Source organism: Ursus arctos, chromosome X, assembly GCF_023065955.2.
Source record: "Ursus arctos isolate Adak ecotype North America chromosome X, UrsArc2.0, whole genome shotgun sequence".
Lineage (NCBI taxonomy): Eukaryota > Metazoa > Chordata > Mammalia > Carnivora > Ursidae > Ursus > Ursus arctos.
The window spans coordinates 110,448,447-110,461,466 of record NC_079873.1 but is presented as its reverse complement, the minus strand read 5'-3'; the positions used below and the strand labels follow the sequence as shown (position 1 = coordinate 110,461,466).

Here is a 13,020-nt window from a genome sequence, read left to right as displayed (position 1 = left end):
ATCTCTCTCTCTTGTTTACAAGCCTCACAGTCTGTGGTATTCTGTTATAGGAGTTCACGTGGACTAAGACAGACTTGATACTCTATATAACATGAGAGAATAACCAATTGGCACAACTTAGCCACTTGAACTAATAAGAATGATGAAAAGATAATGGAATACGGATAATGTGAAAATCATTTAAACATGCTAAAAAAGGAAAAGCCAAGGTTGAGGAATACCAAGTACACAGAATTATACTTTCTTTCCACATGCTTGCAAATATGTTATAGCCTTTAGTTCTTACACTGGTGTCTATCATTATCATAATAACCATTCTAAAAAATAAGGAAACAGAAACCCAGAAATATTAAATGAATTCACCGAGTTCATGGTGCTAGTAAGTGCTAGAATCAGACTACAATTCTACCATTCTGTGGTCAATTAATCTTCAACAAAGCAGGAAAGAATATCCAATGGGAAAAAGACAGTCTCTTCCACAAATGGTGTTGGAAAAATTAGACAGCAACATGCAGAAGAATGAAACTAGACCACTTTCTTATGCCATACACAAAAATAAATTCAAAATAGATTAAAGGCCTATATGTGAGACCTGAAACCATAAAAATTCTAGAAGAGAACATAAGCAGTAACTTCGACATCAGCTACAGCAACTTTCTTCTAGATATGTCTCCCGAAGCAAGGGAAACAAAAGCAAAAACAAACTATTTGGACTACATTAAAATAAAAAGCCTCTGCACAGCAAAGGAAACGATCAACAAAACTAAAAGGCAACCTATGGAATGGGAGAAGATATTTGCAAATGACATATCTGATAAAGGGTTAGTGTCCAAAATATATAAAGAACATAGAAAACTCAACACCCCAAAAACAAATAATCCAATTTAAAAATGGGCAGAAGACATGAACATTTTTCTAAGGAAGACATACAGATGGCTAACAGACACATGAAAAGATGCTCATTATCACTTATCATCAGGGAAATGTAAATCAAAACTACAGTGAGATATCACCTCACACCTGTCAGAATGGCTAAAATCAAAAACACAAGAAACACAGGTGTTGGCGAGGATGTGGACAAAGGGGAACCCTCTTACACTGTTGGTGGGATTGCAGACTGGTGCAGCCTCTGTGTAAAACAGTATGGAGGTTCCTCAAAAAGTTAAAAATAGTACTACCAATGACCAGCAATCACACTACTGGGTATTTACCCAAAGAACACAAAAACACTAATTCGAAGGGATAAACGCACCCCTATGTTTACTGTAGCATTATTTACAATAGCCAAATTATGAAAGCAGCACAAGTGTCCATTAATAAATGAATGGATAAAAAAGACACATATATAGGCTGTTATTGAGCCATAAAAAAGAATGAGATCTTGCCATTTGCAACGACATGGATGGAGCAAGAGAGTATAATGCTAAGTGAAATAAGTCAGAGAAAGACAAATACCATGATTTCACTCACATGTGGAATTTAAGAAGTAAAACAAGGGGAAGAGAGAGAGAGAGAGAGAGAGAGAGAGAGAGAGAGAGAAACCAAGACAGACTCTTAACTGTAGAGAAGAAACTGATGGTCAGCAGAGGGGAGGTGGGTGGTGGGATGGGTGAAATAGGTGATGGGGATTAAGGAGTGTAGTTGTCCTGATGAGCACCAGGTGATAAATAAAAACTTTAAAAAAGTCAGAATGAGGGGCACCTGGCCAGCTCAGTCAGTAGAGCATGTGACGCTTCATCTCAGGGTTGTGAGTTCAAGCCCCATGTTGGGTATAGAGATTACTTAAAAATAAAAACGTCTTTAAAAAATCAGACTGAATCATTTGGTTGCATAAGGTGCAAAGTAACACTTTGCACACTTTATCACTGTGTCCTGCTGTTTCCCCAGCATTTCTTTCATTAATATGGTTCCACTGACCTGACAGTCCATGTGTGAGCCCGCACCACATTGGACCAATTATTCCAACTTTAAAATGCCAGTGAGTGCCTGGTGTGGTAAATATCTTTCATTAGTCTTGTCATTTCAGATTTTATCAGAATATGTATGTACCCAAGTGTATTTCTGGATGACTTTAACATCACTTTATCAAATTCAGGTAAGACTGTGTGATTTTTTTAGTGCAATTACCATAAAACATACATTGAATTTAGGGGGGAAAAACATCATTACAAATATCAAATGTTCCCTTATAGTAAAATGAACATCTTTTCATTCCAGTCCCCTTTCATATGACTTAAGAGATACTGTGGTTTCTCTTTATAGGTTTAGAACAATTCTTGATAGATTTATTCCTATAAATGCATTAGATATTTTCCTTTCATGTGTGACTTTATGTGTGTGTGTGTGTGTGTGTGTGTCTGTGTGTGTGTGTGTGTGTGTGTGTATGTATATATATAATAAAGAGGTTCAGAATGAGCTTCCCCAAAATGTGCCACTTTGGCACATGGATCATTTCAGCTGAAGACAATCAAGGCCCAAAAGATTCAGAAAAAGCTTTACCTCCCCCTTAACTGCCTCTAAGAATTTAGATAGAGGGCCTGGTCCAGGAAGACAGCTATATAAGTACAGAGAGTCCGGGCTAGGTGTGGTAAGCTGGAGGGAGCTCCACAGGGCCTGGAGATCGGATTCCTCTCTGTGTCCCATTGTCTGCATGGCGTGACAAACATTTGTTTATCAAACATTTGCTTTCCCTATCTTCCTGTGAACAGTCTTCCTTCCCTTTGAAGCCCCAGACCCCCTACCCCTGTCTGCTTAGCTCAGGATAGTATACAAGCCTCAATTGCCTCTGAGCCCTTCAAGTCTTTGTAAGGCTCCAAAACATAATTTTTTTCTCCTGTTAATCTGTCTTATGTCAATTTAATTAATAGACCAGGCAAAAGACTCTAGAAGGGGAGAGAAAAAAATTTTCCTCCCCTGCAATAATTACAATATTACATTATACAGTTATGTTAATATATATTATATATATAATTGGTTTCTACTCACCTGATTTGACTGTCTTAATAGTTTTCATAGTTTTTACTTTATTGTCTTGAGATTTCTAACCAGAAAATACACTCTATGCGTTTGCATTGCATTAAAATCAAGTGAATTTTGTACATTTAATAGAAAAGATTTTTTATAAACAGCCATCACATTCTTATTTGTACAAAGTGCTACACATCTCCATACAGGAAGAGTCAAGAAGCATCCCTGATTTGCGTGTTCTCTCCCCAGATGAAACCCCAAATGCTCTGAAAGACATCTGGTCATAGTCAATGCCAATACTGCCCTCAGCAGGCCTTAAATCACATGTATTAGAGACAGGTTGTTCTCTGCACTCACATATCAGAAGGTGAGTGGATTTTGAATAGCAAAGCAACATGTTATTCATAATTAATCATATTTTGGTATTGCAACCCCTTAGTGTGTTGGCTGATTTGCAGTTTAGCAAAGTATTTTCAGGTAGCTTCATTCTTGACCTGTGTGACTACTCCACCAGGAAGGTGGTATAATGATTACACCTGATTTTTAGGAAAGACAAATGGGCCTTAGAAGAATAGATGGGAGGTTTGTGACATTTGTCTGAGTGTACTGTTGGTTTCTAGTCTCCTCTCCCATGACAAAAGTCAATCTTCCCTTGATGATGAAACTCTCTGGGAAGGGATTTATGACAACTGAGTTCTTTTTGAAGGATCTGCCTTTAGGTAGATAAGGGGAGTTCAGAGAAAGCCTCTCCAGGTTATTTTTCAAAAGCCTACAGCTCAAAGTAATCAAAATACCAAAATGGAATATTTTACAGTGGCATATTCTGCTACCCTTCAAAGCTTTCCTTGATCACTTAATTTAATTTTACAACCTGTGCCCATACCAGAACTCTAGATGCCTTTTAACCTGGATGTATATTTTTTTCCCTTGACCTTCATTTTGTTTTTATTTAAATCCACTAGAATCAACATACAAAGCTATATTAGTTTCGGGTGTACAATATAGTGATTCAAGAATTCTATACATTACTCAATGCTCATCAAGACAAGTGTACTCTTAATCCCCTTCACTTATTTCACCCATTCCCCCCCCCCACTCTGGTACCATCAGTTTTTTCTCTACAGTTATGAGTCTAGAGGGGTTTGTCTTTTTTTGTCTTTGTTCATTTGCTTTGTTTCTTAAATTCCACATGTGAGTGAAATCATGTGGTATTTGTCTTTCTCTGACTTATTCTGCTTAACATTATAGTCTCTAGATCCATCCACATCATTGCAATTGGCAAGATTTCATTATTTTTTATGGCTGAGTAACATTCCATTGTGTATATATATATATATACCACATCTTCTTTATCCATTCATCTATCAATGGGCACTTGGAGTGCTTCCATATTTTGGCTATTACAAATAATGCTGCAATAAACATAGGGGTGTATTTATCTTTTTGAATTATTGTTTTTGTATTCTTTGGGTAAACACCTAATAATGGAATTACTGCATCATATGGTAATTCTATTTTTAATTTTTTGAGGAACCTCCATACTGCTTTCCACAGTGACTACAACAGTTTGCATTCCCACCAACAGTGCACTAGGGTCCCTTGACTTCTATTTTTACTACCCTCTAATGGTATATAACTTGTATCTGTGCCCCTTCCTCCCACCTAGAATGCGAGTTCCATGAGGACAAGTATTCTTGATTCTTTTGTTTACTAATGGCAAGTAACTGTCACTGATAAATATTTGTTGAACAAATACCAAATGGCAGTGTGCAACTATTATAATTAAAACAACTGAATATCTGCTTCAAGAAGTGATTGAAGGATCAATGTAACAATTTGAAAGCTCAAATGTTATGAGACCCAATTTCATACTGGCAGGAAAGAAAAGTAACCTGAAAAACCTCACCTTCCCAGTATTTACCCAAATAAATTTCACATGGGTTAAGGGGTACACTATAAAATATGAACCATAAAATCACAATCCAGAGAGATATATACATTATGTTTTGTTAAGGAAAGAAAGCTGAAAAGGAAAGGAGTTGCAGAAAAAGAGAACGAGCTCCTACTTGCACAAACAAAAATAAGGTGGGAAAAAAAGTGTTATGTGTGTACATATATGAGTTAGTTGATGGTTGTCTCAGCAAAGAAAAGAATGTGGACAGATAAGTACAAGGTATTTGGTAAAGATTGAGGCTGGATATGCGGACTGAATACTAATTTTTTTCTTTATATAGTCGTGTATTGTCTCAAATATTAGAATAAGCAAGTAGTGTCTTAATTAAAATTACACACAGATTTTTTATTAAAGTAAATTTAGCTCCTACCACATTAAACAAATTAAAGTCTTCAAGTCTCAAGCTTCCCACATTAAACAAATTAAAGACTTCAAGTCTCAAGCTTCCCAATCTGTAAAAAGGGATATTCCTGGCCTTACGACTAGTAACAACAATTATGATAATGACAATTATTAACATTTACCGAGTTCTCACTGACATTTCAGGCACCGTGCTAAGAGCTATTATGTGGTTCTACTCATTTAATCTGCATAATAAAACTCATGACAGAAAAAATTATTACTTCTGCCTCAATGACCTGTCAAGAGGATTAAATGAGCCAACACACATGAAAATACTTCTATAAACTGAACACAATCGAGAAATGGAAGTAATTACGTCATTTTTATATGCAGTCATACATCTACTGAAACAAATTTATTGATAATTTAGTTTGTTTAGTCCTTGAGGACTTACATCCTTGGCTCTCAGCATATGAGCACTCTGAACAATCCAACCCATTAGCTAAGCTTAATCACCACTCCAATATCATCATGTTGTTCAATATGGTAGTAATTAGACACATTTATAGACTTCATCAAAAATAAAATATTTGGGGGCACCTGGGTAGTGCAGTCAGTTAAGCACCCAACTCCTGGTTTCGGCTCAGGTCATGATCTCATGGTCATGGGATCAAGCCCTACATTGGGCACTGTGCTCAGTGCAGAGTCTACTTGAGGTTCTCTCCCCCTCCCTCTCCCTCTGCCCCTCCCACTAGTGCTCTCTCTCACTCTAATAAATAAAAATCTTTAAATAAAATAAAATATTTGGGAGGATCAAGAAATACAAACTTCCAGCTATAAAATAAATAAGTCATGGGGATATATGTATAGCATGGTGAATACAGTCAATAATATTGTATTAACTTTGTATGATGACAGACACTAGGTAATCAGACTTACTACGATCAGTTTGCAATATATACAAATGTCAAATTGCTATGGTATACACATGAAACTAATATAATACTGTACGTCAATTATACTTCAATAAAAACATAAAAATAAAAAAATGTGCTTCAAAGGACACTATTAAAAAGTGAAAAGGCAACCCACAGAATGGGAGAAAATACTCACAAATTATATATTTGATAAGAACTTATTATCCAGGATATAGTAATAACTTTTGCAACTTAACAATAAGAAGACAGTCCAATTTTTAAGAATGATGAAATGACCAGGGTGCCTGGGTGGCTCAGTCAGTTAAGTGGCCGACTCTTGGTTTTGGCTCAGGTCACGATCTCAGGGTCCTGGGATTGACCCCAAAGCCGGGCTCCCTGATCAGCAGGGAGTCTGCTTCCCCTCTCCCTCTGCCCTTCCCCCCCACCCTGCTTGCATACTCTCTCTCATTCTCTGAAATAAATAAATAAATCTTTTTTAAAAATGGGAAAAGGATCTAGATATTTCTCCAAAAAAGATAAACAAATGGCCAATAAGTACATAAAAAGATGCTCGATATCATTAGTCATTAGGGGGACGCAAATCAAAACCACAATGAGACACCACTTCACATCCTACAAGTTGACAAAAATTAAGAAAAAAGACAATAGCAATTATTTTTTTTAAGATTTTATTTATTTATTTGAGAGAGAGAGTGAGCTGGAGGGAGAGGGAGAAAGAATCTAAAGCAGACTCCACACTGAGTGCAGAGCCCAACTTGGGGCTCAGTCTCACAACCACAAGATCATGACCTGAGCCAAAACCAAGAGTCGGATGCTCAATCAACTAAGCCACCCTGGCACCCTGACAATAGCAATTCTTTGCAAGGCTGTTGAGAAAACATTGCTGGTGAGAATGTAAATATGGCAGCTACCTTGGAACAAAGTCTGGCAGTTCCTCAAAATGTTCAAATATAGAGTTACTGTATGACCTAGCAATTCTACCTAGGTCAATTCCACCCAAGAGAAGTCAACACATATGTCCACACAAAAACTTGCACACAAATATTCATTGAACCATTTTCATAAGAACCAAATGTGTAAATAACGCACATGACCATGAACAGATGAATGGACAAACACAATGTGGCATATCCATACAATAGAATAGTGTTTAGTGATAAAAAAGAATGAAGGAATCAGTAAGCCTTGAAAATATGCCAGGTGAAAGAAAACAAATACAGAAGGCCATATACTGGGACACCTGGGTGGCTCAGTTGGTTAAGCATCTTCCTTCGGCTCGGGTCATGATCCCAGGGTCCTGGGATCGAGCCCCATGTGGGGCTCCCTGTGCTCAGTGGGGAGCCTGCTTCTCCCTTTCCCTCTGCCTGCTGCTCCCCCTGCTTGTGCTCGCTCTCTTACTCTCTCTGTGTCAAATAAATAAATAAAATCTTTTTTTAAAAAGGCCATATATTCTATTATTATTTCATTTACATGAAATGTCCATTATAAGCAAATCCACAGAGATACAAAGTAGACTAGTGGTTGCCAGGTGCTGGAGGAGGGAGATACCCAGTGACTGCTAATGGATATAGAGTTCCTTTTGAGGGTGATGAAAACATCCTGGAATAAGACAGTGGTGATGATTGCACAACCCTGTGAATAAACTAAAATCTACTGAATTGTAAATTTTAAGGAGTAGATTTTATGGTAGTTAGAACTTAATTTTTAAAAAGTCAGTGCTAGAAGAGTCCATATGTATTCAGTGTATCACAATCATCATTTCACAGGTAGACAAGGGACTTGCACAAGGAAATAGGATGATCTAGGATAGATTAATGCTAACAACATAGATGGTGGAAACAGAAGTCAACACAAAATGCTTACAATGTGCCAAGGATTATTCGAAATTGTTTACACACATGCATTTATCGCATTCTTACAAGAACCTATGAGATAGAAGCTAGGGTATATATCTCTTTTTACTGATGACAAAAAAAATAAGGAAAAAAGTTTAATAACTATATTTACATCTCACAGCCAGCAAGCTCATCCCTGTCCAGTGTCTGTGTCTGATCACCTCACTGCAGCGCCTCAGGTCCTCTCATGACTAATCCTGCACTAGCACATACAAAATATTTGAGCAAATCACTGAAAATGTTCAATTCCTCTTGTGGAATTTGGCCAATTCGAGATGCCCAAGGGAATGGTCCTTGAAGGAGGGCAAAGCATGGGCACTGTCCTTCCATCCTTGGCTGCTTGACTGGTTTGGGCTGGCCTGGGTTAAGGGATGGAGGAGGAAATGAGATTTCTGTCCCTTCCATACTCATGCCCTTTACCCATCTCCACTTTCATTACCAGGGTTCCAGGGCTGTAGTCACTGCTTTTCTGTAACGTGAACTGTAGGGATTTGTGAGACACAGAGAAGTGTGGTGGGGGATTGTTTTTGCCTCTTTGGAAAAGCAAACCCTTTTCAAAGTTCCATTCCTAATGATGTGAACACCAGAGGTTAGAGAAGGTGAAGATATTTCCTAACAGAAGAAAACATAGGAACAAGACTGTTCTCTCTGGGTCCTTGTAATCATCCAGGTAAATGTAGAGCAGATGATGAAATCCCCACTGAGGGAGGTTTGCAAGTTGGAGGGCAGTGGGTCATGGGAAAATATTAGGTACACTCATGATGATATGGTGGAGAGAGAAATGAAAGCTACGTTGAGAGTGTGAGGGAGTGGGTATTCCTCCATATACAACCCTGCTGTGCGCAGCGCCCTAACCAGAGAGCTTGTCTGGGTAGAGTGATGCTCAACAAGAATAAAGTTTGTGGTGGCTTCTGGACAGTGAGGGGGGTGGAGTTGTACGTGCCCTTCAGCTGCCTTCCCTGAACTCGGGAGGGCCATGGCAGCCATCCGGATCTCAGGCATTCTCAAGATGTTTATCAGGCATTCTCAATATGTTTAGACTCTAAAGCCAGGGAGCCAATGGAAGTTGTTTTTTTTTTTTAAGGAATATGTACATTCATTTATTTATTTCAACATACCAATAGAATTTAATCACAATTTATAGGACAGGGTTCTCAGAATAGATGGAGCTTAACCCCTAATGTAAGTACAAAATAAAGCAAGAAATCCAGCTTTGGTTCTTCTGGAAATATATGCAGCCTTCTTTACATGTGTCTAGAAAGAGTAAGATAAATTTATATCTAAAAATTTTATATATTTGGGGTTTTGGTATGCATGTTTTCTTATTTCTCACATTCATTCTCTTTGCTGATTAATTTGCTGATTGTGACAAGTAACATTCTAACTTTTGTATATTGCATTTTTTGCCCCACCACCTTATCTCTCATACAATCTAGCCATGTGGTTTTCTTGAAACAATAATCTTTAGAGGAATTTGGAATGGAGAAAAGGGAAATTGCAGCTTGCATCAAGGATTCCTAAAATAACTTACTATGGTAGAAAGTATTTGTAGTTCTTGTATCTGATAAGAGAATCATATGTATATTATAAAAACAATTCCTACAACCCAATAAAACAAACTAATGATTTTTGGGCTTTTTCTACTCTTCAGGTTTTATTTAAATTACAGTTACTTAACACACGGTGTAATATTAGTGTAGAATTTAGTGATTCATCACTTAGATACAACACCCAGTGCTCATCACAAGTGCCCTCCTTAATACCCATCACCCATTTAACCTATCCCTCTGCTCGCCTCCCCTCGAGTAACCCTCAGTTTCCTCTCATAGTTAAGAGTCCCTTTTCTGGTTTGCCTGTCTCTTTTTTTCCCCCTATGTTGATCTGTTTTGTTTCTTATATTCCACAAATGAGTGAAATCATATGGTATTTGTCTGTCATTCACTGACTTATTTTGCTTAGCATTATAGTCACTAGATCCATCCATGTCGTTGCAAATGGCAAGATTTCGTTCTTTTTTATGAATAATATTCCACTGTGTGTGTATGTGTATGTGTATGTATATATATACCCCACATCTTCTTTATCCATTCAACAGTCAATGGACATTTGGGCTCTTTCCACAATTTGGTTGTTGTTGATAATGCTGCTATAAACATCAGGGTGCATGGATCCTTTCAAATCAGTATGTTTGTATCTTTTGGGTAAATACCTAGTAGTGCAATTGCTGGGTCATAGGATAGTTTTACTTTTAACTTTTTGAGGAACCTTCGTACTGTTTTACAGAGTGGCTGCACCGGTTTGCACTCCCACCAATGGTGCAAGAGGGTTCCCCTTCCTCCACATCCTCACCAACACCTGTTGTTTCCTGTGTTGTTAATTTTAGCCATTCTGACAGGTGTGAGATGATATCTCCTTGTTGTTTTGATTTGTGTTCCCCTAATGATCAGTGATGCTGAGCGTCTTTTCATGTGTCTGCTGCCATCTGTATGTCTTCTTTGGAAAAATGGAATTCAAGCTAATTAATAGGGGAGGGCTGCCTGGCTGGCTCAGACAGTAAAGCATGCGACTCCTGACCTTGAGGTTGTAAATTCAAGCCCCACACTGGGTGTAGAGATTACTTAAAAATAAAACCTTTTTTTAATAAAGTAGGTTCCACACCCAATGTGGGACTTGAATTCACCACCCCGAGATCAAGAGTCAGATGCTCTACCAACTGAGCCCACCCAGGTGCCCCCAAAATAAAATCTTTATTAAAAACGTAGAGGAAATGGATTTCAATAGGTATTTAAACAAAGAATATATGTTAATGGTCAATAAGCACATAAATGATCAGTATGATTAGTCATCAGGGAAATATAAATTAAAAATACAATGAGATACCACTTTATAGTCACTAGGTTATAGTAAAAAAGACTGTAACGAGTATTGGTGAAGATGGGAAGAAACTAGAAAAATCATGCATTGCTGTTAAGATTGTAAAATAATTCAGCCATTTTGGAAAACACCGTAGCTATTCCTCAAAAAATTAAACATAGAGTTTACTTATGATCCAACACTTCCACACCTAAAGTTACATACTCAAGGTAAATAAAAATAGGTCCAGATCAGCACTTGCACGTGAATGCTCATAGTAGCATTGTTCATAACAGCTAAAAATTGGAAACAACCCAAATGTCCATCAACTGATGAACAGATATGCAAAATGTGGTCTATCTATACAACAGAATAGTATTCGGCCATAAAAAGGAATGAAGTACTGGTACATGCTACAACATCTATGTGCCTTGAAAACAATATGATAATGGGAAAGAAGAAACAGGCACAAATACCTCATATATTTGACTCCATTTATATGAAATGTCCAGAAATTCAAAACTAAAGTAAAGAACATAGATCAGTGGTTGCCTGGGGCTAGGAGTAGAACAGGAAGTCAAATACAAATGAGCAATAAATTTCTTTCAGAGTTGAAGGCAATGCTGTAAATTTATAGTAATGGGTGCACACCTCTAGATTTACTAAAACTCATTGAATTGTATAACATGAAACCAATACATTTTATGGTATGTAAATTATACCTCTACTTTTTTTTTTAAAGAAGAGGAGAAAACAGCGCTACCATATTCAGCGTTCTGCTTGGGAAGGGGGGCTTGCATAGATTATAATATGAACTGCACCTTTCTGAGTAGAGTAATGCTTAACAAGGCAAAGCTTGTGGCGGGCTTGGGAAAAGGGTAAGGATAAGGCACAGAGGAGCCCTCCTTTGAGTCCCTGACAAAAAAAAAAAAAAAATTAGCAATACAAAGCGGGGTGCAACTTTTTTTTTCCTTTGCCTCAGGCTACGATATAACTCCACGGAAGACTGGCTGGTCCCCATTTTTCTCTTTTCTTTCACTACTATATATGTGTTTCCCTCTGTCCGAAACTGTATCACGATTTCTTCCCAGAAACAATCTTGAATCCGTAAAAAATGATATAGGATGCTATGAATTCGACCCTTAAAAACCCGCAGTGAACGCATCATTTTGCTAGTTAATTCTTGTTAACATTTTATATGAGAAAGTAAAGAATAAAGCATGTGGGAACATTCTAGAAAAGGAAAGGTTCTGTACTCACTATTTAGAAAAATGTCCGGGAAAACTGCAGCAAAGCCCCGTCCTCAGCTGATCAGGGCCGTGGGCAGGAAACTTCTTCCTCCCTGAGGACGTGATCCAAGTTGTCCCGAAGCTGCAGGAACACCTCATTAGTCGTGAGGAAACTTAAGTTCTTCTGTCACTGTGAAAAAGGCGCCGACACCAGCGGGCAGACCACGCATGCGCACCACACGAGCCCGATATGGTGGGTTCGCGCGCCCCCTGCTGTCCCTAAGGGCACAACGCAGGAAACTCAAGCCAGGTTGTTTAAGGGTGGCTATGCCCTTTAGTGGTGGTCCTGCTGAATTGCTGAATTCAGTATTCAGATCAATCACTGCCATAAATTGGGAAGTTCAAACAGAAATGGAGCTAATTGTTCTGTGCGCAGATGGGAATTTATAGACATAACATGAAGCTAAGTTCAAAGTCAATATACAAAATTCAGTTTATTTTCTATATCCCAGTAATAAATAATTGGAATACGAAAGCACAACACCATTTACAGTACACCGAAAAACAACAGAAAAAGAAATCCTCAGGTATAAATCCAACAAAATATTTACAGACTTTTATGGAAAAAATATGAAACACTCTTGAAAGCAAGTGAAAGAAAAATAAATCTGTTGGCATATAGTCCTTGTTCATGATTTTTTTTCCTTTGGTGAGAACATTTAAGTTCTCTCTTAGTGAATTCCTGTTACACAATATGGTGTTATCAACTGTAGTACTATGCTTTATATCAGATCTTCAGACCTTGCTTATCTAACGGCTGGAAATTTGTACCTTTTTACCAA

General features: G+C 37.8%; 1 long non-coding RNA gene across 3 annotated transcripts in view; it reads right to left on the bottom strand.

Annotated features, from left to right (window-relative positions):
- LOC123002287 (uncharacterized) overlaps window positions 1-12,393 on the bottom strand; it is a 1,175,027-nt gene extending 1,162,634 nt beyond the window's left edge. For 2 of the 3 annotated variants that reach the window (XR_008960257.1, XR_008960258.1), the window contains exon 1: window positions 12,210-12,379. This is a non-coding gene — a long non-coding RNA (uncharacterized LOC123002287). Of the gene's footprint in view, window positions 1-12,209 lie in introns of all 3 variants that reach the window. The other variant, XR_006412047.2, reaches the window with a different exon arrangement.
- Window positions 12,394-13,020: the final 627 nt, after the last annotated feature.